Below are 24,964 nucleotides of genomic sequence, written 5' to 3' on the forward strand. Positions count from 1 at the left end.
GTCATCGGCAAACAGTGACAATTTTACTTCTTCTTTTCCAATTTGTATTCCTTTTATTTCTTTTACTTCCCTGATTGCTGTGGCTAGGACTTCCAATACTATGTTGAATAATACTGGTGAGAATGGACATCCTTGTCTTGTTCCTGATCTTAGAGGAAATGCTTTCAGTTTTTCACCATTGAGAATGATGTTTGCTGTGGGTTTGTTGTATATGGCCTTTATTATGTTCAGGTAGGTTCCCTCTATGCCCACTTTCTGGAGAGTTTTGATCACAAATGGGTGTTGACTTTTGTCAAAAGCTTTTCCTGCATCTATTGAGATGATCATATGGTTTTTATTCTTTAATTTGTTAATATGGTGTACCACACTGATTGTTTTCCGTATATTGAAGAATCCTTGCATCCCTGGGATAAATCCCACTTGATCAGGGTGTATGATCCTTTTAATGTGTTGTTGGATTGTTTGTTAGTATTTTGTTGAGGATTTTTCCATCTATGTTCATCAGTGATATTGGTCTATAATTTTCTTTCTTTGTGATATCTTTGGCCGGTTTTCATATCAGGGTGATGGTGGCCTCGTAGAACGAGTTTGGGAGTGTTCCTCCTTCTGCAATTTTTTGGAAGAGTTTGAGAAGGATAGGTGTTAACTCTTCTCTAAATGTTTGATAGAATTTGCCTGTAAAGGCATCTGGTCCTGGACTTTTGATTGCTGGAAGATTTTTAATTATAGTTTCAATTTCATTACTTGTGATTGGTCTGTTTATATGTTCTAATTCTTCCTGGTTCAATCTTGGAAGGTTTTACTTTTCCAAGAATTTGTCAATTTCTTTCAGGTTGTCCATTTTATTGGCATATAGTTGCTTGTAGTAGTCTCTTATGATCTTTTGTATTTCTGTGGTGTCAGTTGTAATCGCTCCTTTTTCATTTCTAAATTTATTGATTTGTGTCCTCTCCCTTCTTTTCTTGATGAGTCTGTCTAAAGGTTTATCAGTTTTGTTTATCTTCTCAAAGAACCAGCTTTTAGTTTTATTGATCTTTGTTGTTCTTTTCTTTGTTTCTATTTCATTTATTTCTGCTCTGATCTTTATGATTTCTTTCCTTCTACTAATTTTGGGTTTTCTTTGTTCTTCTTTTTCTAGTTGGTTTAGGTATAAGGTTAGATTGTTTATTTGAGATTTTCTTGTTTCTTTAGGTGAGCTTGAATTGCTATGAACTTCCCTCTTAGAACTGCTTTTGCTGCATCCCATAGGTTTTGGATCGTCGTGTTTTCATTGTCATTTGTTTCTAGGTATTTTTTGATTTCCTGTTTGATTTCTTCAGTGATCTCTTGGTTATTTAGCAGTGCACTGTTTAGCCTCCATTTATTTGTGTTTTTACTGTTTTTTTCCTGTAATTGATTTCTAATCTCATAGCGTTGTGGTCAGAAAAAGATGCTTGATATGATTTCAGTTTTCTTAAATTTTCCAAGGTCTGATTTGTGACCCAAAATGTGGTCTATTCTGGAGAATGTTCTGTGTGCACTTGAGAAGAAAGTGTATTCTTCCACTTTCGGGTGGAATGTCCTAAAAATATCAGTTAAGTCTATCTGGTTTTTGTGTCATTTAAAGCTTGTGTTTCCTTATTTATTTTCTGTCTGAAAGATCTGTCTATTGGTGTAAGTGGGGTGTTAAAGTCCTCCACTATTATTTCTCCTTTTATGGCTGCTAGCATTTGCCTTATGTATTGAGGTGCTCCTATGTTGGGTGCATAAATATTTATAATTATTATGTTTTCTTCTTGGATCAACCCCTTGAGCATTATGTAGTGTCCTTCCTTATCTCTTCTAATGGTCTTTTTTTAAAAGTCTATTTTGTCTGATATGAGAATTGCTACTCCAGCTTTCTTTTGATTGCCATTTGCATGGAATATATTTTTCCATCCCCTCACCTGCAGTCTGTATGTGTCCTTAGGTCTGAAGTGGGTCTCTTGTAGACAGCATATATATGGGTCTTGTTTTTGTGTCCATTCAGCCAGTCTGTGCCTTTTGGTTGGAGCATTTAATCCATTTACATTCAAGGTGATTATTGATATGTATGTTCATATCACCATTTTCTTAATTATTTTGGGTTTGTTTTTGTGGGTCTTTTTCTTCTCTTGTGTTTCCTACTTAGGGAAGTTCTTTTAGCATTTGTTGTAAAGCTGGTTTCGTGGTGCTGAATTCTCTTAGCTTTTGCTTGTCTGAAAAGCTTTTGATTTCTCCATCAAATCTGAATGAGATCCTTGCTGGGTAGAGTAATCTTGGTTGTAGCTTTTTCCCTTTCATTGCTTTAAATATGTCCTGCCACTCCCTTCTGGCTTGCAGAGTTTCTGCTGAAATATCAGTTGTTAACCTTATGGGGATTCCCTTGTATGTTATTTGTTGCTTTTACCTTGCTGCTTTTAATATTTTTTCTTGGTATTTAATTTTTGATAGTTTAATATGTGTGTCGGCGTGTTTCTCTTTGGGTTTATCCTGTATGGCACTCTCTGCGCTTCCTAGAATTGATTGACTATTTCCTTTCCCATGTTAGGGTAGTTTTCGACTATAACCTCTTCAAATATTTTCTCAGACCCTTTCTTTTTCTCTTCTTCTTCTGGGACCCCTATAATTCGAATGTTGGTGCACTTAATGTTGTCCCAGAGGTCTCTGAGACTGTCCTCAATTCTTTTCATTATTTTTTTTATTCTGCTCTGTAGTAGTTATTTCCCCTATTTTATCTTCCAGGTCACTTATCCGTTCTTCTGCTTCAGTTATTCTGCTATTGATTCCTTCTAGAGTATGTTTAATTTCAGTTATTGTGTTATTCATCACTGTTTGTTTGCCATTTAGTTCTTCTAGATCCTTGTTGAATGTTTCTTGTATTTTCTCCATTCTGTTTCTGAGATTTTGGGTTATCTATACTATCGTTACTCTGAATTATTTTCCAGGTAGGTTGCCTATTTCATCTTCATTTATTTGGTCTTGTAGGTTTTTACCTTGCTCCTTCATCTGTAACATATGTTTCTGTCATTTCATTTTTTTTTTTTGATGGGTGGGGCTGTATTCCTGTCTTACTGGTTGTTTTGCCTGAGGCATCCAGCACTGGAGTTTGCAGGCAGTTGGATAGAGCTGTGTCTTGGTGCTGAGATGAGGACCTCTGGGAGGTCTCACTCTGATTAATATTCCCAGGGTCTGTGGTTCTCTGTTAGTCCAGTGGTTTGGACTCAGAGCTCCCACCACAGGAGCTCAGACCTGACCTCAGGCCTGGGAACCAAGATCCTGCAAGCCATGTGGCATGGCAAAAAAAAAAAAAAAGGAGCAGTACAATAACAAGAATAAAAAACAAAATAAATTTAGAAAGATAAAATATATATTAGGAAAAATAAAAATATAATTGAAACAACTGCAACAAGGTAAAATAAAACCACAACAGAAAAAAGAAAAAAAAAAAAAAAGGAACATGCCAAAAGGTGCAGAACAATAACAAAGTATAAAGAATAAAATAAAAGATTTATTAGAAAAAATATAAATGAATTAAGAAGGTAAAATTGAACCCCAATCTAAAGAGAAAAAAAAAAAGGAGGGCTTCCCTGGTGGCGCAGTGGTTGAGAATCTGCCTGCCAATTCAGGGGACATGGGTTCGAGCCCTGGTCTGGGAAGATCCCACATGCCGCGGAGCAAGTGGGCCCATGAGCCACAACTACTGAGCCTGCGCGTCTGGAGCCTGTGCTCCACAACAAAAGAGGCCACGATAGTGAGAGGCCCGCGCACCGCGATGAGTGGCCCCCGCTTGCCGCAACTAGAGAAAGCCCTAGCACAGAAATGAAGACCCAACATAGTAATCAATCAATCAATCAATAAATCTTTAAAAAAAAAAAAAAGGCGCCTTGGCTATGGGGAGTGGAGTTTAGGCTGGGGTGGAACTTAGGCAAGGGCGGGGCTTAGGGTGGGGTGGGACCTAGGTGGGTGGCGGGTGATGTTTGAGTGTGGGGCGGGGCCTAGGCTCAGGACCCACGCAGCCAGAAAAGGCCTTGGGGGCGGGGCCTAGGAGGGGTGACATTCAAGTGTGGGGCGGGGCCTCTGCTTAGGACTTGCACAGAAGGGGAGAGGCAGCACGTCCAAAGGGGGGGCCTCCCGGAAGGTGGAGCTCTGAAGTTTGGAGGTAGGGCCCTGGGTGAGGGTGTGTGGGTGGGCCCAGTGCAGTTGGAGGGGGTCTCAGAGGGGGTCTCCGAGTGTAGAGGTAGGGCCCTGAGTGAGGGTGTGTGGGTGGGGCTTGGGTTCTGCACGGCAGGAGGGAGGCTCCGTGGGCAGAGGATTAGGCCCAGGAGCCCAATAGGCTCTGTGGTACCTAAGTGGGCAGGGAAAGCATTGGCCCCGTTCCCTTCCGTTCCTTCACACCCCCCCTCCACGGTCTCCCCCAGAGTCTCCCCAGTCACTGCTGGACCCCTATCCGTGGGTCAGTCCCGCTGGGTGTAGGAGCTCCTCCCCACCCCTAGCCACCCCTCAGGGGTGCTGGTCTCAGAGGTGCAGCCTTTACTTTTACTCCCCCTTCCTTCCCTCCCACTCCCTCAGTACCCACAAGGCTGGAGGGGGCTTTGGTGGGCAGAGGATCAGGCCCGGGATCTCAGCAGGTTCCTGGGGGCCCACGTGGGCAGGGGAAACCTGGCCACACTTCCTTTTGATCCTCTGCCCTCCCGATGGTTCCCCAGTTTCCCCCTTCGGGCATGGGATCCCTTCCCCTCCCCCAGCCGCCCCACAGGGGTGTCAGTCCTGTCCCGCCTCCACTTCTCCTCCCCCTTCACTCCTCCCACACCCCACGTCCTACCCGGTCACTGGGGGTTCCTCCCATCCCCTTAGGTGTCTGTGGTCCCCCACCGGTGCCTGGTAGGTGCCCTAGTTGTGTGGAGATGCAAATTCCACGTCCTCCTAGTCTGCCATCTTGACTCCGCCCCCCTGATTTCTTCAATATTAATTACACTCTTGAAGATTATCTTTAGCAAACACATGTGTTATTTTAACGTTTGATCATTTTACTTTGGGGGTACAACCATACGCTTAATATCTTGTAACTGTTATGTATTAAAAATCAACGAAATTCTCATCCTCCATGTCCAATAAATTTTAATTCAATTCAGCAAATTTCACCTCTATCCTATGCCCAGACATACCATGGGCCCAGTGTTCATCCACTGTTGGATTCCTCATCTCCTTTTTTTAAAAACCTTGATTTTACTTATCCTTTTAAATTTATTCTAAGATACCTCACATTATTTTTGGAAGTGGAAATGTATGGAAAATAGTAAGGTTCTGTCTCAATGTACCAGTGCTTGCAAGAAAAGGATGACTGTTTTCTGAATGCTTTATGGTAGAATCAGGAGCAAATAGCTGCTATTCTTCATTTTTTCCACATGGTATTCTATTCACAGTCTACAGTGCTCTGTGGAAACAGCTGTCAAAGGCAGGACACCCCAGGTGCCATGGGGCAGCTCATCTCTGCCATATGAGGAAAGACAAGATTCTGACTTAGAGTTCAATTCCAGGTTTCTCTTAAAGGCAGGAAAGGGGAGAAGGGAAAAAAGAAAGGAGAGTGAAGATAAGAACAGGCTAAGGTGTATACTTATGTTTTGAACAAAGTTATCTGAAAAGCACAATGTTACAAATAAAAACATTTTCCTTTTAAGTTAAATAACTGAGCTGGGTTTTGCACCTGTCTCTCTTAAACTGCTGAAAAAGTCCCAAATGGAAATGTCATGACTGATGGCTTTAAGTATTTATCCATTGTGTCTTCTGAGTTGGGATAAAATAGCCACCTCCTGTCAACATTGCTTGCCAAGTTGTAGACAAATTTTTAAAAAGGGTCTGAACTGAATACTATTTTTGACTTTGGCTGCAATGATCAAATTTGCCACTAGACAGAGCTGTTTGTCTTATTTTTGAACATTGCAGAGTTTAGGATTTTCAAGAGAAGTAGAGCCAATGAAAAGAGAAAACTATAAATGATAATATCTTTTATGAGATAGGTACTCTTAAAGTACACATTTAGAGCCCTTTTTTTTTTGCGGGTAGTACATAATTTCCAGATTGTTCTGTCATTATCATTCAGGAGGCTGCAACTCAGTTTTCAAACTTCCACTCATCACCAGGAAGATTTCAATAGCTAATAAAGAATAATCAGGATGTATTATACAATTTGCTCCTTCTTTTATATTATAGTAGTTAAAGTCAGAGTGACATCCTAAATCCGGAACTCTTTCTGGAAACTTCTTGGTAATTTATTCTCTGCTCTTTTCTATGAAAACTGTTTATTTTATAAGCACAAAATGTGGAATTATAAGGGTGTCATATTTTTGTATGTTATAGATTTTATTTGCATAAAATATATTGAAAAATTTAAAATCACTACCATCCAAACTGAGTCCATTCTGAGCCCAATTCACAAAGCACTGAATTCTGGGGTTTTGTCAAAACCACGGTGTCAGGGGTTCTGCTGATGAAGGGTCTAAGCAGAGAACCCAGAAGCAGGTCCTTAATCTGTATATACATCAGTTATTTTTACTCTGTGAGGTTTACAACCCTATATCACCTCAAACGGTAGTTCTCAAAGTGCGGTCCCTGCAAAAGTAGCATCAGCAGCACCTGGGGATTTGTCAGAAATGCAAATTCTCTGGCCCCATCCTAGCCCTACTGAATCAAACATTCTGGGATGAGGCCCTGTACTCCTGTGTTTTAATAAACCTTTCAGATGATTCTGATGTAGGTTAATGTTCGAGATCTGCTGATGTAGAGAAATAGCTTCCAAATGAAAGAGAGGAATCAAACTATGAAAAAAAAAAAGTTGGATGAAAAAGAAATAATACATGAAGCAGCAAAGAACATCTAAGAAGCTGTAGTTAATGATCTCAAGATATAAGAGGATGCTCTGAAAGAGAAAAGGAAGAGCTCCCTGAAATTAAATATATAATAAATATTTAATTCAAATAATTAAATTAAAATAAACTGGCAGGGCTTCCCTGGTGGCGCAGTGGTTGACAGTCGGCCTGCCAATGCAGGGGACACGGGTTCGAGCCCTGGTTTGGGAGGATCCCACATGCCGCGGAGCAACTAGGCCCATGAGCCACAACTACTGAGCCTGCGTGTCTGGAGCCTGTGCTCCGCAACAGGAGAGGCCGCAATGGTGAGAGGCCCGCGCACCACGATGAAGAGTGGCCCCCGCTCACCGCAACTAGAGAGAGCCCTCACACAGAAACGGAGACCCAACACAGCCAAAAATAAATAAATAAATAAATAAAAATTAAAAAAAAAATAAATAAAGGAATTCCTTTAAAAAAAAAAACTTGTATACAAAATAAAATGAAATTTAATTAAAATAAAAATTCAACAGAAGGCTTTGAAAATAAAGTTGCAAAAACACCTATAAAGCTTTTAAAAAAAAGACAAAGAGATGGAAAATTGGAAAGAATCAATAAGGGATTTAAAGGGTAATAAAAGACCCTCAAGATCTACTTAATAGGAGTTCCGCAGACACATATAGGAAATTATCAAATAAACCATATAAAAAAATTTCTCAAAGTTGAAATGTGTGAGTTCCTCAACTGAAATATCCCACTCACTGCCCAGCCCATGAGAAAAACTCCAATAAGGCACATTAATGTGAAAGTTCAGAACACCTGGTGAAAGAGAAGATCCTAAGAGTTTGAAAAAAGTCAAAAGTCGCATAGAAAGGAAAAAGAAAATCAGAATAGCATCTGAATTTGCACTAGCAACAATGGAGTTAGAAAAATAAATAGAGCAAAATCTTCAAAAATTGAAATGAAAATAAATTTTAGTCAAAATACTGTACCCATCTAGTCAACACGCAATTTTTCAGGCATGTGTCAGCTCACAAAATTTATTTCACCCTGTTTTCTTTCTTATGATGCAACTGGAGTAAATGCTTCAACAAAGTAAGAAAGTAAATCAAGAAATAGGAAGACATGGGATTAGGAAATAGTGGATCCAACACAGGAAAATGACAATGCATATTCTAGGATAACAATTATGCAGCCAACCTAGAAAAGTACCTGTCAGATTAGAGCAGGAAGTTGGAGTGGGGTATCTAAGAAAAAAAAATGTATTATGTGATCATCCAATGTGTTTGATCACTTAGAAAATATCAAGAAGCATTGGAAAGATCTATTACATTAGTGATAGGTCACAGAAAACTAAGCAAAATTAAAAATGAGGCAATTACTAACTTTAGGAGAAAACAAAAAGTATAAGAGAGAAAACTAAAAGCACATGGTACTGTGCTTTTAGCTCAGCAATGAAAAATATTTATCCCATTATACAAATGTAAATGCTCACTTCCATTTTAACCAAAAATTACAAAAAAAGAGAAGAAAAAGAAATTGACAGACTCTATAATGAAAAATGTCTAAATTAAACCAATTTAAGTAAAAGAGTTTTAAAAAATAATTTGCATTAATTTTATACCATTTGTCGGTTCTATATTCAGATATTCAACTCAACAAACTTCAGCCGGGAGTCAGCAAAGAGCCCAGTTGAAATGGTCAAATGGGTCACAAATCAGTCCAGGAAAGTCTTATTGACTTACAGTGACTCTCAAAGTGTGGTCCCACCTGGAAACTTGTTAGACGCATTTACACCACCTGGAAACTTGTTAGAAATGCAAATTTTGGGGTTCATCCAAGACCTACTGAATCAGAAACTCCAGGTTTGGTGCCCAGCAATAACAAGTCTTCCAGGTGATTCTGATGCATGCTAAAGTTTGAGAAATACAGATTTATGAAAACTTGTTCTCAGCTGGGGCTGAAAAACACTATTTAGAGTTGATTAGGGTTCCTAAATTGTGAAGGAAACAAAAGAAAACAAATTTAGGTACCAAGAACTTAATTGCACCTTGCTAGCATTTTCTCTGCAATTTAACCCATTTTATTCTCCATTAGTCTACCTCTTATTTGATATTTGATTTATAATTTGGGGAATAAATGTTAACCTTTGCTAGATGAAAAGTTGAGTAAATTACCTTAACATTATCTGATGATTATTTGCCAATGCTGTGTCTAGATACACAAGACCTCAAACAGAATCCCCAAACATATTTATTCCGAGTATCCACATCACTATATGTCCTATGCCATGCTGAACAGTGGCAGAGTTGCTGGCATCTTCTTGATGTATACTGATTCACTGTCTTATTGGTTGACTTGCAGGAAACCAATGCACATGCCCCATCAGTGAGTGTAGCTCTGTAATTCTGTAGGTTGTTCTCTCAGAGAAGAGTTTGGCTCCTGTTTTTCTAAGAAAGTTGAAATTTTGCTAACAGTTTTGACATATGTAAAAGTATCACGCTTTTAATATTACAGTTGTGGTACTGGGCAAATGATCCCATACTGAGTTCATAAGCTTCTCTTCCCCACCTCTCATACTTCTAGATCAGTGATTAGAATCATCATCTGACCAGTTGGTCAGGCTACAGACACGGGGTTTGCCCATTAATTCGTTCAATAAAAATTGAGTGCTTACTACATACTGGTTGTTCTAGGAAATGGGAATACAGCAATGAACAAAACAAGTCAAAAATCCCTGCCTTCAAGGAGCTTATGTTCTAGTAGCAGGAGATAGACAATAACCAAAATAAATAAGTAAATTACTGTATATTGTAAATCAAAAAGTGATAGGTATTAAGGAGGAAACTTGGGATTACTGTCATGGACGTTGAAATGTTTAGTAGGATGATGAGGGGAGGCCTCACTGAAAAGGTGATATTTTAAAAAAAGACCTGAAGAGGCAAGGGTGTGAACCATACTGGTATCTGGGCAGAGCAAATAGCAAGAGCAAAGATTGTAAGGCAAGCTCATGCTTGGAATGTTTGAGAAGAGCAGGATATGGGAATGGTGAGGTAGAGTGAGCTGCTAGGAGGGCAGTAGGGGTGAAGTCACTGAGGCAATAGGGCTGGGGTGGGGCTGTGTTGTATAGACTTTGTCATCCTTGTGGCCCATTGTAAAGACTTTAGCTTTCTTTTATTTTTAAACAAATGCTTTTCTTTTTTTTTTTTTAGGATAAATTTATTTATTTATTTTTGGCTGCGTTGGGTCGTCGTTGTTGCCCGCGGGCTTTCTCTAGTTCCGGCGAGCAGGGGCTACTCTTCATTGCAGTGCACGGGCTTCTCATTGCAGTTGTTTCTCTTGTTGCAGAGCACAGGCTCTGGGCGCACGGGCTTAGTTGCTCTGCAGCATGTGGGATCTTCCTGGAGCAGGGCTCGAACCGGTCCCCTGCATTGGCAGGTGGATTCTTAACCACTGTGCCACCAGGGAAGTCCCTAGCTTTCATCTTGAATGAGATGGGAGCCATTGCAGGGTTTTGAGTTGAGGAGTGACATGACCTGACTCATCTGTTGAGAGTGAGGACTTCCCATCTCCTTTACTCTCAGTCAGTCTCCAAGGACTATCAAACCTATTTCCTCTCTATCTCTCAAATCTGTCCCCTCTCTCTCTCTCTCTTTTTTTTCGCATCATCACTGCCAGCACACTAGTTCAGGAAACCTTAATTTCTTTTTTTTTTTTTTATATAGATGACTTTTTTCCAATTTAAGCTTTTCTTTTTTTTTCATTTTAATTAATTAATTAATTTATTTATGGCTGTGTTGGGTCTTCGTTTTTGTGCGAGGGCTTCCTCTAATTGCGGCAAGCGGGGGCCACTCTTCATCGCGATGCGTGGGCCTCTCACTATCGCGGCCTCTCTTGCCGCGGAGCACAGGCTCCAGACGCGCAGGCTCAGCAATTGTGGCTCACGGGCCCAGCCGCTCCGCGGCATGTGGGATCTTCCCAGACCAGGGCTCGAACCCGTGTCCCCTGCATTGGCAGGCAGATTCTCAACCACTGCGCCACCAGGGAAGCCCCAAAACCTTAATTTCTTGAGTCATCTCAATAGCTTCTTAGTAGATTTCCGCCTCCTGTTTTCTTCCCTCAAATTCATTCTCCACAATGTGTCCAGAGTAACCACTCTGAAAATTTCATAGATTTACACTCCTGGTTAAAGCTATTAATAGTCTTCTTTTTTTTACCCCTGAAAATAAATTCCAAACTCCGCAACATGACTTTCCATGGTCTGTGTCCCAATCTCCAGCTTCATGTATCCCATATTCTCCCACTTCACACGATAACGCTCTGGCCTTACTGAACTTCGTTCCTTGAATACACGATGTTCTCTTTGCTTCTGAAACTTCACGGATCATTTACTCCAGGAAGACTTCACTGATTTTAAAATCTGAATTGGTTTACCTTCTTTTTGCTCTTATACCACCCTCTACTTTCCCTACACTGAATCTGTCATTCCACATTCCCATTGTTTTATTATCTCTTTTCCCATTCTGCCCTTAGGCTTGGTGAGGACTGTCTTGCTCATTTTATCCCCAGTGTTGCACTGTTTATGACACATAGAAGGTGCTCGATAAACAAGGGGTGAATGGTGAATGGATGCCAAAACTTCTTGACGGATGAGTACACTTTAAGGCCATTAACAAATTCCTTTTTGTCACAGCCAGGAGACACTCAAATATTTGTTGTGTGCATGAAAGAAGGAATCAATAAATAAAAGATTTGTTTTGATCCTTTGTGTTCTGCTTATTTCCCCGATTGTCCAAATGCTCCTCAGTAATGTGATATGTGGCCTCCCACTGGTCATACACATATGTGGAGCAGGTAATGGCTTACACAGTGTAACCTTGTGGTTTTAGAAGCATCCCTCACCATGAATCCTCCCCAACTTCAGCCCTGGAGGCACTGATATGAGCAGCACTGATTTGGGCTAGCTTTAGACACATGATCAACTTCAGAAGACTAAAACAGCAATGATCTAAGTGGTGGGCAGCAGAAACAGTGACTTTAGGGGAGGCCAATAGTTTCCACAACCAAAGGAGAAACTCAATAATGGGTTACAACTATAGTGCCATTTCCTTTTTTTAAGTTTGAATGCAGCAGAAGCCTCAGCAGTGAGTGTATACTGAGATTTGTTCATGAGTACATGTACAAGACCCATAGGCCTTTTAGAAATAGGTGGGCAGTTTTGGAGAACTTGAGTTTCCTCAATCATGACTAGATGGGCATATTTGATTTCTGTCTTTGCCATTAATTTATCAGAGGGATATTACTTGTAAGTTTTATTCCCAGGATGCAGTGACCTAGAGAAACATAGGTTACATCCTCTTACAGGTAGTACTGTTGGACTTCTCCCCAAATCATCAACCTATGAATAAAGGAAAGCTAAATGTATTAGCTCACTGTAGTAAGGGAGACCACCACCTTACCAATCCCAGCAGTGTCTCAGAAAGTGGAAGTCAGAAGTGGTCTAATTTTAGGGCTTTGGGGTCTGAGCTCAAAGTGGTTTGAGGTAGGTCTTTCAAGATGAAGAGATGATCTGGATTGGGCAAAGTCTGTGATATAATAGGATTGGTCGACTCTGTGACACAAGGGTCTTGAAACAAGCCATGAGTAAACTTGGTATGATAAGTAAGTGTTTGCCAAGGTGAGCAGACTCTTGTCTCTGTTAATTATCTGTGGGAATTTCCTGAAGCAAACAGTGAAGTTTTTTCTTTTTTAATTGGTTTATAGCTTTATCTTTCCCAGGCAAAGTTTCCTGGAACAAACAACTAATTCATGTTGACCTAGCTGATCTATATTCTTTTTTTCTTTTAAGTGACAAACAATCTTTTTATTGTTCGCTGAAAAGTACAGGTCTGGAAAGAGTTTATTGCATTGTGTATTGAATGCAAGGTCTGATATTGCAAGGTATATATGACATAACAGTGTAACTTATATGAAATGATATATATTGTACATAAAGACAGTGCCCATCCCTCTAAACACTAAATTTAATGGAATGAAGTCTCTTATTAAATGAGAAATATAAACATTGCAATCATAAACAAAGTGCACTAAGCAAAGAACTTTAAAATAGTTTTGTTGTGACATCTTCTTTGTCTACCTGAAGTTAGGAATGGTGGAGCCCAGGAAAAACTTAGCCAACAAAAAGCTAACACTCAAGGAGCTCTTCCCAAGAAGCAGGCTGCTGATGCCCGAGACAGGCTGGCACCCTGGTTTCCCTGGAGCCATTAGGCCCACTCTAACTACCAGTCCCTGTCTTGGGGCTAGTTGGAGGCAAGTGGGAAGAATACCAGGTAGAAGGCAGATTCTATCACAACTGCTTGTACCACACCAACTCTACACCTAGCACTTCTGATGTGTATCTTCCACTCTGAGCAAATACTGAAATGTGCTTGAGAACAAAAATAAAACATTGGGAACAAAAGCCACTTTCTATACAGTCTGCAAATACCATTTATTCCTTTTAGCCATGTTTTCATGAAGATGCTCTAAAAGAGGCTGCTACTACTAAATTGCCAGTCAGGCAGGCCAGGATCAAGGGAACAAAACTTCTTCAGTTACAACTACGAATTCAAATGGGTTAAAATACAAATTTATTAGGGATCCAAAATCAATCTCTATTATTCCCGTGGCAACATAGTCAAGGGCTGCAACAACATTCACATTCCAAGGTCAGCTTGGAATATACCCACATTTCCCTCCAAACTGAGAAAGCCCTGTGTAGAGGAGAACACACAAGATTACCACCACCACCTCCTCTCCAAACAGCATCAGGGCACGGAAAGCGCATCACAGATAACAAATGCCAAAAATTAAAATTAAAATTAAAAAAGCACATCTCAATATATCCACAGCAACAGAGGAAGACTTCTCTCCCCTGGTCTTCCTTGGCATAGGCAAAGCAGGACTGTTTGCAACAAGAGTGCCTAAGCTGACTACGGCCACACTCGTGAGAGAAATAAGGATTACAAAGTTTCTCTGTTCCCAGGTAATCAAGGATTATCAAATAATTTCCGGAACTAAGACAGTAGTCTCACCATCAAAGAAAATTTTCTTCTTGCCCAAGATGTTTTTATAAATGAGATTTCCCAATATCCCAGATTCTTTACTTAATATTAAACTACTAATGCACCAAGGACATCCTCAGAGCTCAAGCAGGAGTAATATTAATATTCTCAGATTTTTCTAGACTTTGCAGATCCACAAATATTTTATCAGACTATCCACTTAAGAGATTTGTAAGTCAACAGTAATAAACCAACTCTACATTTTTCTTATTGTTTATTAAAGAACACCTCACTCCACCAGGAATGAACCCCAGTTCAGTGGGTATCTTGTTCCCCTCAGCTCTACAAAGTAAATTTACTGTTCAGTCTCCATGTCCTTGACTCTTGTATGACTCACCTAGTCTAAAGAAAATCTTGTATAAAAGTGGAAAATTGCATACCCCGGAGGTAGCATTGGTATTAGTGCTGAAATAAACTTTAGGGGAATAACTATAATTGCTTATGGGACTGTTTACAGTCTTGCTAGAAGCCCTACTCCTCCTGAACCCCTAGATTGAGAAATTCGAATAATTTAAACATGAGAGGGGATTTCATTGATAAAGGTCTAGTTTGCATGAAAGATTCTGGTCCATGGAAAGATGTGCGTCTAGCCCAAAATACTGGCCACATTTCCATTTTAAACATGTCCATTATTCTTCCCCACCAGAGTATTGTCAAATTTCTTCCGCCCCTCGTGTCACTGGTGAGCCCTCTCATTGCTGCTTCTATTTCTTTGGGCTGTTCTACTGCACATATGAGATTCACTGAAGTTCTCACTTTAATGTGTAGGGAATTTCCATTTCACACCATCAGCGCCCTAAAAACCATCAACTTGGAACAATTTCTAATTAGAAAAGGTACAATTCCTCTTTATAAAGGAAACCAAAAGGGTGGTCTGGAAGATGAAAAAACATCTTAGATATTCCTATAAAATGAATGCTTTATCTGCTACCAAAACCCAGAGACATTTACTGGATCTAAAGATTACATGGATTACGTAAAAGCATGAACATGGTAGTGTAAAATGTATTTTCAATTTACCACTATATTATTTGGGCGGAAGCACTAGTCAGTATTACAGGAGCAAACTCAAAGCCACCCTACTGGCTTGTTTTCCTCCTGCTTTCAGTAAACTTCCACCAGCCCCAGTGAAGCCCGTCCCAGGGTACATCACTCAGCAACCTGCAGAGCTGCTCAGAGATGCAACTAGCACTCAGTGGGTAAACACTGCCTTGGGGCAGACCCAGGAAAGACTTACAGAAGATGCACAAAAATTCTTGGTTTTATAATATCTTCCCAGGAAGTCAGAAATAATTGGTTTTTAGTTAAAGACACTGAAATCTATGCTCAAAAACAATGTAATGCCTCAAAAAAGCAAAATCGAGAAAGGAAAACTATAGAAAAATACAGCTTAGTAATAAAAAGCTTACTTCGGTTAAATTATCATAGTAAGTCAGTGCAATTTATTATTGTAGTTAGAAGCACAGCCTACCATGTTCTCATAAAACAGAGTACTAGTGAAGTACGAGAAAACAGTTCACAGAGATGATAGCCCTTTAGCCTTTTGTGACTTCAGAACTTAAAAAGACGAAGGCCAACTAGGACGTCTATTTGACATCCAGATAGTTACTTGCTCAACACAAACTGAGTTAGGAGATAGCTAAACATCTCATTCTTATTTACTTATGGTGTTCTCAGAAAGTTCCTATTTGGACGTGGCTAGTTCTCAACCTGGCTGCACATCGGAGTTTTATCTAAGAAGCTTTAAAAAATTACCAGACCAATTAATGCCCAGACCAATTACATCTGGAGGGTGGCGCCCAGAACATTAGTCTTTATGTTTTCCCAGGTGATTCCAACTTGCAGCCAGGCTGCACACCACTGATGTATCCCTTTCAGAAAGCCGTTGCATGAAAGCCATATCGTATCTAGATAGTACTGTTTATTCTAAATTTCACCAGAAAAATGCACTTTTAGAAGAAGACACAGTTGTGCTTCTTCTAAAGGCTCAGCTTACTGTTTCAGAAGCGCCCGTCCTTGGAGGTTATCTGGAGCGCTGCTTGAAGAGGAGGGAGTCCTAGTCTTGGCAGAGTAGGCAGAGTTTCAGTCTCCGGCAGAAACGAAGAAGGTCCAGACGCCCGTGAGCACCAGGATGATGTATGCAGACACCAGCTTTAATCCATAACGAGGATTTATGAAGCTCAGGGCTGACACCAGCAGATAAGGGAGAAGAACTACAAGAAGGGCGTACCACTTTTTTCTTCTCACAGGCATCCAAACACACAGTGCCCCAGAACACGTGCAGCAGTATGATCCCAGCGTCATGAAAGCTGAATTTAGGAAGCACTGGGGAGGGTCTCCATGAATGCCAACCGTGCCCGGCCCCAAAGAGTCAGACAGGGTATTTACAAAGGAAAATACTCCACTCATGATTCCAAAGCCCAAACCAGAAACATAAACCATTAATCTCATAGAAGGTGCTGTCTCCCCTGGGTTTATACTCCTCAAACCCATACGGGCTTTAAAAAAAAAGTTTATAATATGCAAAACATCACATTTCTTGGATAAGGACTAACACTCCAAAGACCGGCAGATATTTCTGTATTGGTCCATCTTTGTCGTTAGCAATGGTTGCTACCATGAACCAAACAAGGGAGTGAAGCAGCAGAGACACCAACCTGAAGGAAGCTCCAATGACGGGGAAGATGATAACGCAACGGCGGTGGCGATGGTGAAAATGCTGCGAGCGAGCGCAGGCGCGAAGGCAAGGAAGGCGCAGCCAAGAACACGGCCGCCGTCATGGCAACGGCGGAAGCCGGTCCGGGGGCCTCAGCTGATGTACATTCTTAATTAAGCCATGTTAAGACAGATGGTCTCAGCACTCATACCTTTTAATTACTGTCACTCTTAAATACTTTGGGACATTATGTGTCTCAATAGTTTCCAAGAACAGGTTTTGAAAAGGAGAGGGGATGAGGGTATAAAGCCTGAGGAGAGAGAAGCAGCACTATTGATAAAGGCTAGCCTGGGCAGCATGCAGAAAATGAGGGTGACAGAAATAAACTTACGTTTGTACAATTTGGTTTTAGGTAAGGTTTTTGCTTCAGCCAATAGAGTAATCAAACACAGATTTGATCTTTCCTTCCAGAGAATCACCTGTAAAAACCAACCACTGCTTTTTCTCGTTTTGATTTTTTATATTTTTTACTATTTCAAAAAATATTTATTTATTTATTTGGCTGCACTGGGTCTTAGCTGTGGCACAGCTAAGGATCTCTGTTGCTGTGTGCAGGGTCTTCTTTAGTTGCAGCATGCTGAATCTTTACTTGTGGAATGAAGGATCTAGTTCCCTGACCAGGGGTCCAACCCAGGACCCCTGCATTGGGAGCGTGGAGTCAACTGCTGGACCACCAGGGAAGTCCCTCACTTTTTGATTTTTTAAAATTGAAGTATAGTTGATGTACAATATTATATAAGTTACAGGTATACAACATAGTGATTCACAAATTTCAAAGGTTATACTCCCTGTGTTGTACAATATATCATCGTAGCTTATTTATTTTATACATAATAGTTTGAACCTCTTAATCTGCTACATCTATCTTGCCCCTCTTACCTTCCCTCTCTCCACTGGTAACCAAGAGTTTGTTTTCTATATCTATGAGTCTGACCAACCACTCCTTTAAATGACTGAGATTGAAGTCTCCTGCTGCACTCCAGACAGTTACGACCCATGGAAATAGACATTCCACAGATGATGGTGGGCCAAGTGATGGTTTCTCACCTACTCTTCTTTCACAGCATGCATTTCAACACGGCAATGATGAGTGAGGGAATTATGATGAGGAAATGATAATGTACTACTACGGCAAAAAAAAAGCGCATCCGTGTTCTGGTATTAAAATAGTTGTGGATATTTGGTTAATCTAGGCTCAATGCTCTGAAACAGTCTTCAGTCAGTAGTTTAGGTAAATACTCTCTCGTCATTGATTTAACAAGGCTGAATGTATGGTGATTGGACATTTTCAAGGCTGTAGACTGTAGGAATGAATAACTCAAGGTCTGGAGTGACATGGAATTGGATATAAATCCTTACCCTAAAAACTTTTTAGTTTCCTGATCTTACACAAGTTGCTACTTAGTTACAACCCTAGTTTCTCATATATAGGCATTAGGTTCATTTTTTTTCACATAGAAAATGGCGATCATCAGTAGCACCTGATACGACTGTGGTAAATAACCATAACAGCTATGTAAAACTGTCAGCCTAGCTCATAGTGTGGACTCAGTAAATGTTAGACATTATTATTATCATTATTCCTAGGTATAAAGTATGCTTTGGTGCTCATTTAAAGATGAGAGACATAGATACATAGATTCAAAGAATAGTAGAGTCAGGAGGGACCATAGAGATGTTCTGATCCAGCATCTTTATTTTACGGGAGAGGAAGCTGAAGACCAAAGGGAGCAAATAATACCCAGAGTGAAAAAGCCAGTTAGTGGAAAAGGAAGGCATCCCGTTTCCATGGCTTGCCTTGCAACCAGCGTGTGCCTGTGAAGGGCAGCTGCGGGAGACGAGCCTCTGGGGTTCTGGTTGATAGCCACTTGTGCAGAGCCTTTTGTTCACTGTAGATGGTTAGGACCTGATCTAATTTGCGGTATTTTCAGCGGAGAATGGAAAGCGGTCTGATATGATTTGACTCTTGGAGCTCAGATCCTTTAGTTTACTGGGTACAGTCTCATTACTTTGCAATAACTAATATCTTTAGGGTGTGCAGTAAATATTTAAGATTTAAATAAGCCCTATGTGAATGCTAAACTCCTCATTTGTTGACACATTCTTCTCATACTCAGCAACTATTCCAGCAGCTTCTCTTGCCAAGGAAATACCAAATATGTTGAAAGAAAAAACAGCTGCAAATATCAAAAAACCTAGCTTTTTAAGGGGGTTTCCAAAATAAATGGTTGAAGAACCTAGAAAGTGATTTTACAGTGATGTAGAACAAACCTTTAAGCAATTATAGCTTTTAGTCTTAAATCAATAAAATTTTATTGAGCATTTCCTTTGTATGAAGCACTGTAGGTAATTTAAAGACATGTTATTTTTGCCTTTAAGGTGCTAACAATTTAGTAGGAAAAATAAAATGTAAGTAAGTTAATCAAAAGTTACATAATAAAATGCAACTCAAATAACATTTGAAGATGAACACCAGAGGGCATTGGTAGGCAGAGCCTGACGAGTTGCCAAATGAACGGCGTAGCTCATTTTGCTTTCCCCCTTCTTTCATGACAGTGCCTGATTCTGGTTTGGGAGTTACCTGTCCCTTGCAGTCTTGGGGAGCTGTAACTCCAGTTGCTGTGCATTTCTCTAGCCAAGGTGTGATCTTGTGAACCAGGTCATGCCCACCAGCCTGTCTTCCAGAGTGACTTGAGGATTGAAATTTTTGATAAAATTGTTATCCCCTTTGGCTGACTTAGTTGCTGATCTTTGCTGAGCCATCTCTAGCCTTCCAGTCAATTCTTATGCTGTTAGCTGGGAATAAACTCCTTTTCTTCACGAGTTCATTAGACTCAGTGTATGTGGCAATGGCAGCCCGAAGGGAAAGGAGATGCCACTTTGACTGTAGGTGTCAGGGAAGAAAGGAGGTGACATTTGAGTGGGACCTGGAAAGGGGGTGAGGGTAAATAACTGAGGACTTTCAGTTCGGTGTTTGGTGACATCCTATTATTTCTAATTCTAGACCACTATTAGAACCATTTCTGTAGTTTGTGAACTAATTAGAAAGCTTGTTCACAAATCCTGAGGATTTAATGCTTTGCTAAGTGCAAACCAAGGGCAGTAGAGTTGGAAAATATTTCAAGATTAGTTAGGTTAAAAAATAGAAAAGATAGGGCTACAATTGTAACTACAACTGAGAAGAGGTTTATTGCTACCGTGAAAGTCACTGTAGTGGTCTCTTCTCATTGTGTTTGTCTCTTTTTCTCATCTTGGTTCTATGATAATCCACATTTAAGAGTAGAATAAATTCATTCTTTAGTCTATCAAGATTCATTAAAACATAATCTATACTTTCTTCACTGAACAGATAGAGTATTTGAAAATTATATTATCTCCCATTCAACAGTTGTTGTTAATATTTGAAACCACATATGGTGCTGGTAAAGAGCTCTCAGACATTAGTGAATATAATTCCCCAAATTCACTTCACATGCAAAACCATTGTATAGCTTGATTAAATAATGTGTGTGAAATTCTGTCTGGAGATACACACACACTTCCTAAGCCAGGAAGAGACAAATACCAATACTCTGAACTAGAATTTGGTCCAATTTCACTCTAAAAAACAATTTTGCTGTTGACAAAATGGAAATGTGCTGAACAACTGGGAAAAGGAAAATGGAGAGGTTAGCAAGGTCCAACTTCCCCTTTTCTCTTCTAAATGTATCATTTTATTTTTCTAAACCAAGCTCTTCTTAAATTCCAGAAGAGGAAAATATTTTTTCTTAACTTGATTTTTGAGAGGGAAATAAGTGCATTTTCTGCTTCTGCTTGTGTAATTAAAATACTTCCTACCTTGATTTTTATAGCAAACTGGTAACGCCCACATTTGAATTTCTAGCAAACCCTAGAACATAACACTATACTCGTTTTGCATTTATTCCTCACTGGCTGGACGAAGTTTTAAAACATAAGGTAAATCAAGTGGGGAGATTAAAATCAGATGGTTTTGCATAGACTATCAGTAATGAGGGTAAAACTGGCATTTTTCTATCTGCTTATTTGACTATACATTTTTGTACTTATTTTTAAGGCCAAACTAGATGAGTTGGAAAGTGTTGTTGAAGTCCAAAATGGAAAACATTTCTTAGTCATTTTCATAGTGAATTTTGAATCTTTAAAATGCCCATGGCCAGACTATGCCGGGATATGATCAAGTCGGTTTTTCTTTCCTCAAGGAGCTTATTTAAAAATGTATGTGGCAGAGGCTTCTCATTTAGCGTATCTAACGGAGCTCTTTGGGAATCTTACCCTTGTCTTCTTGTGTTGCCATGGGAATGTCCATTTTTATATCTTCAGAGAGATACTGTTTTTCAGTGTGGTAGAGCAGAGAGAAAGTGGGCCCTACATTTAGGAAATAATGTATCTATGTCTGGTCTTAACTCCTTACTAGCTGTGTCACTGTAGGTAACAGATTTAAGTTCTCCAAGCCTCAGGTTTTTGTTTTTTAAATGAAATTTAATGTAACTTTAATGTAATTTTTATTCTGAAGGGTTATTATAAGCATTAGAAGTCATGAGTGCATCAGAAGACATTTAGTACATAATAGTACTATTATACTGATGTGATTGTGAAAAGGCATCTTAACATGTAAATATTTCCTGCCTGACTCCACGCTTATATCTCTCTTAGAGAGCTTTCTGTCTTTGTTAGCTCAGTCCCTGGATCTATTTGTGATGTAAAATTTAAAAAACAAAAAAATAGTAGAGAAGGAGGTGATCTGAGATGGAAGTAAAGGAGAAAGGGTTGAAACAGAGTGTTGCCATTTCATTTCAAAGAGTTGAGGATGCTGGGGGTGACAGATGGCAATTTGGGTGGGTGTCAGAAAGAGTTTGGTGGTTTGTTGAGGTGAGGCCCTAGAGCAGTACTGTTCAGTAGAACTTTCTGCGACTATGGAATTGTTCTCTACCTGAAATGTCCAACAACATTGCCACTAGCTACACGTGACTATTGAGTACACGAATGTGGATTGTGTGACTGAGGAACTTTTATATTTCATTTAATTTTAATTAATTTAAACTTAAATAGTTATGTGTGGTTAGTGGCTATATTATGAGACAGCACAACTCCAGAGACTCTAGAGGATATGAGAGACTGAGGGAAGGAAGGTAAGGAGAGCAGATTTTAACAAGTATTGTCATGAATTGCAAATTAGATCCTTAATATTTCTTGATAAATGTAACCAAAAATTTGAAATTCGTTTGAAATTAGTTCTGAGAGCTGGATTGCATATAGATATAGATATACATATACATATACATATGATTCACAGCTGAGGACAGGACACACGGGGCCCTGACTAATATTACAGTTACATGGGTAGTAATAAAAATTTCATTTCATTAACATGATGATAATTGAGGAATTTTATGGACATAAAGCTCATAATGAAAGAGTTTATTTACATAAACTCTTTTCATTTTAAACACACAGCCATACCCACACTTCTCATCTAGAACTCAAACCGTTATATAAATAAGTCTAAATATTTCATTTAGAAAATTAGAGCTAATTCTCTATAGGCTTTATATTGTGTAGCAGGATTTGTTTTCTCAAATAATGATGACAACCACCAGCACCACCAGGACCCATTTTCTCTCCAGGAGCCCAACAGATGAGTCTTGAAAATTCAAGAACCTTCAGAAATGCATAAAATTGTGTGTGTGTGTGTGTGTGTTTGGGGGGGGAGAATCTACATTCATTAGAGATTTTGTATTAGATATTTATCCTTTTAATTTTTCTTCATCTGCCTGGGATATGATAGCCTTGTTCATTTCCCATTGTTAAACCTAAAAATACCAGACAAATGCAGAGCTGGAGTTGTGAACACTGGTCCCTTTACCACTGTTCCTGAACTGGAAATGAAGACATGGTGGGGGGCATGGAGGGTACACTCTGATGGTGGTGGCAGTCATACCAAGAGTGAGTCCGGATGGCATGGAGGATGTCAGAGAGGCCGCAGGGCTGTCCTTACTGGCACCAATTCTGCAGAAAGATTTTGGATATAGTTTCTGCTTGCATAGCCCCAAAGCTAATTCATCACCATGTCCAGAAGTTCTGTGAACTACCCAACATCCCTTTAATGGATCAATATTCCACTTACATTGGGCAGAATAGGCTTTTGTTGCTTGTAACTAGAACTCCGACTGATACAGACACTCAAAAGGATCTGTAACCCTAAAATGGTTAAGGATTATCCCATAAAACCTCATTTATTATGACTATGAGTCCATCATAAGTGGTATAACGAAGACAGAATCACAAAAATCCAGAGCTGGAGAAAAAACGTATTCTTTTAAATGACAGCTAGCGTTTTTTCAAGAGTGTAAACTGCACTAAAATGTAGACAGAAAAAAAGAAGAGTGATAAGGCTTACCTACGCACCCTTGGTTTGTAAAGAAGAATATAAAGATTCCAAATTATCTCCACCGTGGTGAACACCTTAGTAATGAAAGAGCCTATTCTGTCTAAAGGCTTATAATGCCGGGAGTCTAATATGTTCCTTCTGCCCAAATATGTGAATCCAACGACACTCAGTATTCTCCATCTTCCACTCTCTCTCCCCAAATGTGATTATCAGTGATGTTTCTAGTCAATACTATGACACCCGATCTAAAAATTCAAAGTATTCACACATATATTAATCAATTCAAACACATATTGTAGGCCCCATGTAGGCATGGGCCTACAATTTTCCCATGCCCCTAGATTTGTAGAAATTAATACAAATATACAGATTAATCCTTACAAATTGATATGAAATAAGTGGATTATGAAAGTACAATTTCCCTCTGCGTATTTTAATGGGAGTTTCAGTTAAAAAGAAGATTGTGCTACAATTTTAAAGATGCTGGACAGTTTCATCTTGGGGCTAGAAGTCTGAGATACAATCCCTTCTTTACAAACAGAATAATGGGGTTTTATTAAAGGAAATATATTCTTCCATCATTTGCTCTATGTTTATACAGTGTCACTGAATAGTCAACATATATATCAGGAGAGGAATGAGTATTCCTTTCTTTTCATATAATGAAAGTTCCAAATTGCCACATACTTATTTAATTATGAATAAATTCAGAGATGTGTGTTGTATTTATAATTGAACCATTCTGCATTCATGTTCTCAAACATATCATAAACTAAAGTCTCTAATATTCCCATTATTTTCCAGATGGGAAAGAAAAACCTCATGAAGCTTGGAAAATAAATTTTTTGTCTTTAAAAATTTGTCATGAAAAGTTCCAAATGTACAAATAAGTAGAGCCAATAGTCCTGTGTACCCTTGTACTGATTACACAGCTTTCATGCTTGTCAACAGTCAGCTATATTTGTTTCATCTCTTTTTCCCATCCGTGCCACCTCACCCCACCTTTTCTTCTTTTTGGCTGGAGTAGTTTAAAATAAATACAAAACGTGATGTCATTTCACTTCTCAATATTTTAACATTAATTTCCAAAAAAGTTTGGACATCTAATATTGCCACAATGGCAATTTTATACTTAAAAGTTAATAAATAATTCCCTAATATTATTTAATACCCACTCCATATTCAACTTTCATTGATTTTCTTAAAAATGCCTTTTTACAGTTTTTTGAATTAGGATCTAAACAAGATAGTTCGCATGTTGTTTATGGTTATTATTTATCTTACGCCTTCCTCTCCCCTTCTCCCCGACACTGGTCTTATTTTTTTCAAGCCATTGGCATATTAAAGAAATATCCCATTGACCTGTACAAAGTTCCATTTCCTGGATTTGACTGTTGCTTCTTCGTGGTGCAGTTTAACTTGTTTCTGTTATTTATTTATTTATTTTTGGCTGCGTTGGGTCTTCGTTGCTGCTCACGGGCTTCCTCTAGTTGCGGTGAGCGGGGCCTACTCTTTTTGCGGTGTGCGGGCTTCTCATTGTGGTGGCTTCTCTTGTTGCGGAGCACAGGCTCTAGGCGCGCGGGCTTAAGTAGTTGTGGCACACGGGCTCAGTAGTTGTGGCATGCAGGCTCTAGAGCGCAGGCTCAGTAGTTGTGGCGCACGGGCTTAGTTGCTCCACGGCATGTGGGATCTTCCCGGACCAGGGCTCGAACCCGTGTCCCCTGCATTGGCAGGTGGATTCTTAACCACTGCACCACCAGGGAAGTCCTGTTTCTGTTATTGTGTAGACTTAAAGTTAGATCTAAAGTCAGATTCCAATTTTTCTTGGACCAAAATACTTCATACGTGGCCTGTATACTTCATTTGCCCATAATGTGCCACTTTTATGATA

The 24,964-nt window shown here is 39.5% G+C and overlaps 1 long non-coding RNA gene and 1 pseudogene across 2 annotated transcripts in view; one reads left to right on the forward strand and one right to left on the reverse strand.

Moving 5' to 3' along the window:
- The window catches only part of LOC309629968, an 820,276-nt gene that overhangs the window by 41,358 nt on the left and 753,954 nt on the right, over positions 1 to 24,964 (forward strand). The gene's annotated exons all lie outside the window — the stretch shown is intronic.
- LOC309629908 (gamma-secretase subunit APH-1B pseudogene) lies at positions 7,765 to 16,728 on the reverse strand (annotated as a pseudogene). The gene has a single exon. The product of its transcript is annotated as a gamma-secretase subunit APH-1B pseudogene (transcript).

Source organism: Balaenoptera borealis, assembly GCF_965194805.1.
Source record: "Balaenoptera borealis genome assembly, chromosome: 5".
NCBI classification, from domain to species: domain Eukaryota; kingdom Metazoa; phylum Chordata; class Mammalia; order Artiodactyla; family Balaenopteridae; genus Balaenoptera; species Balaenoptera borealis.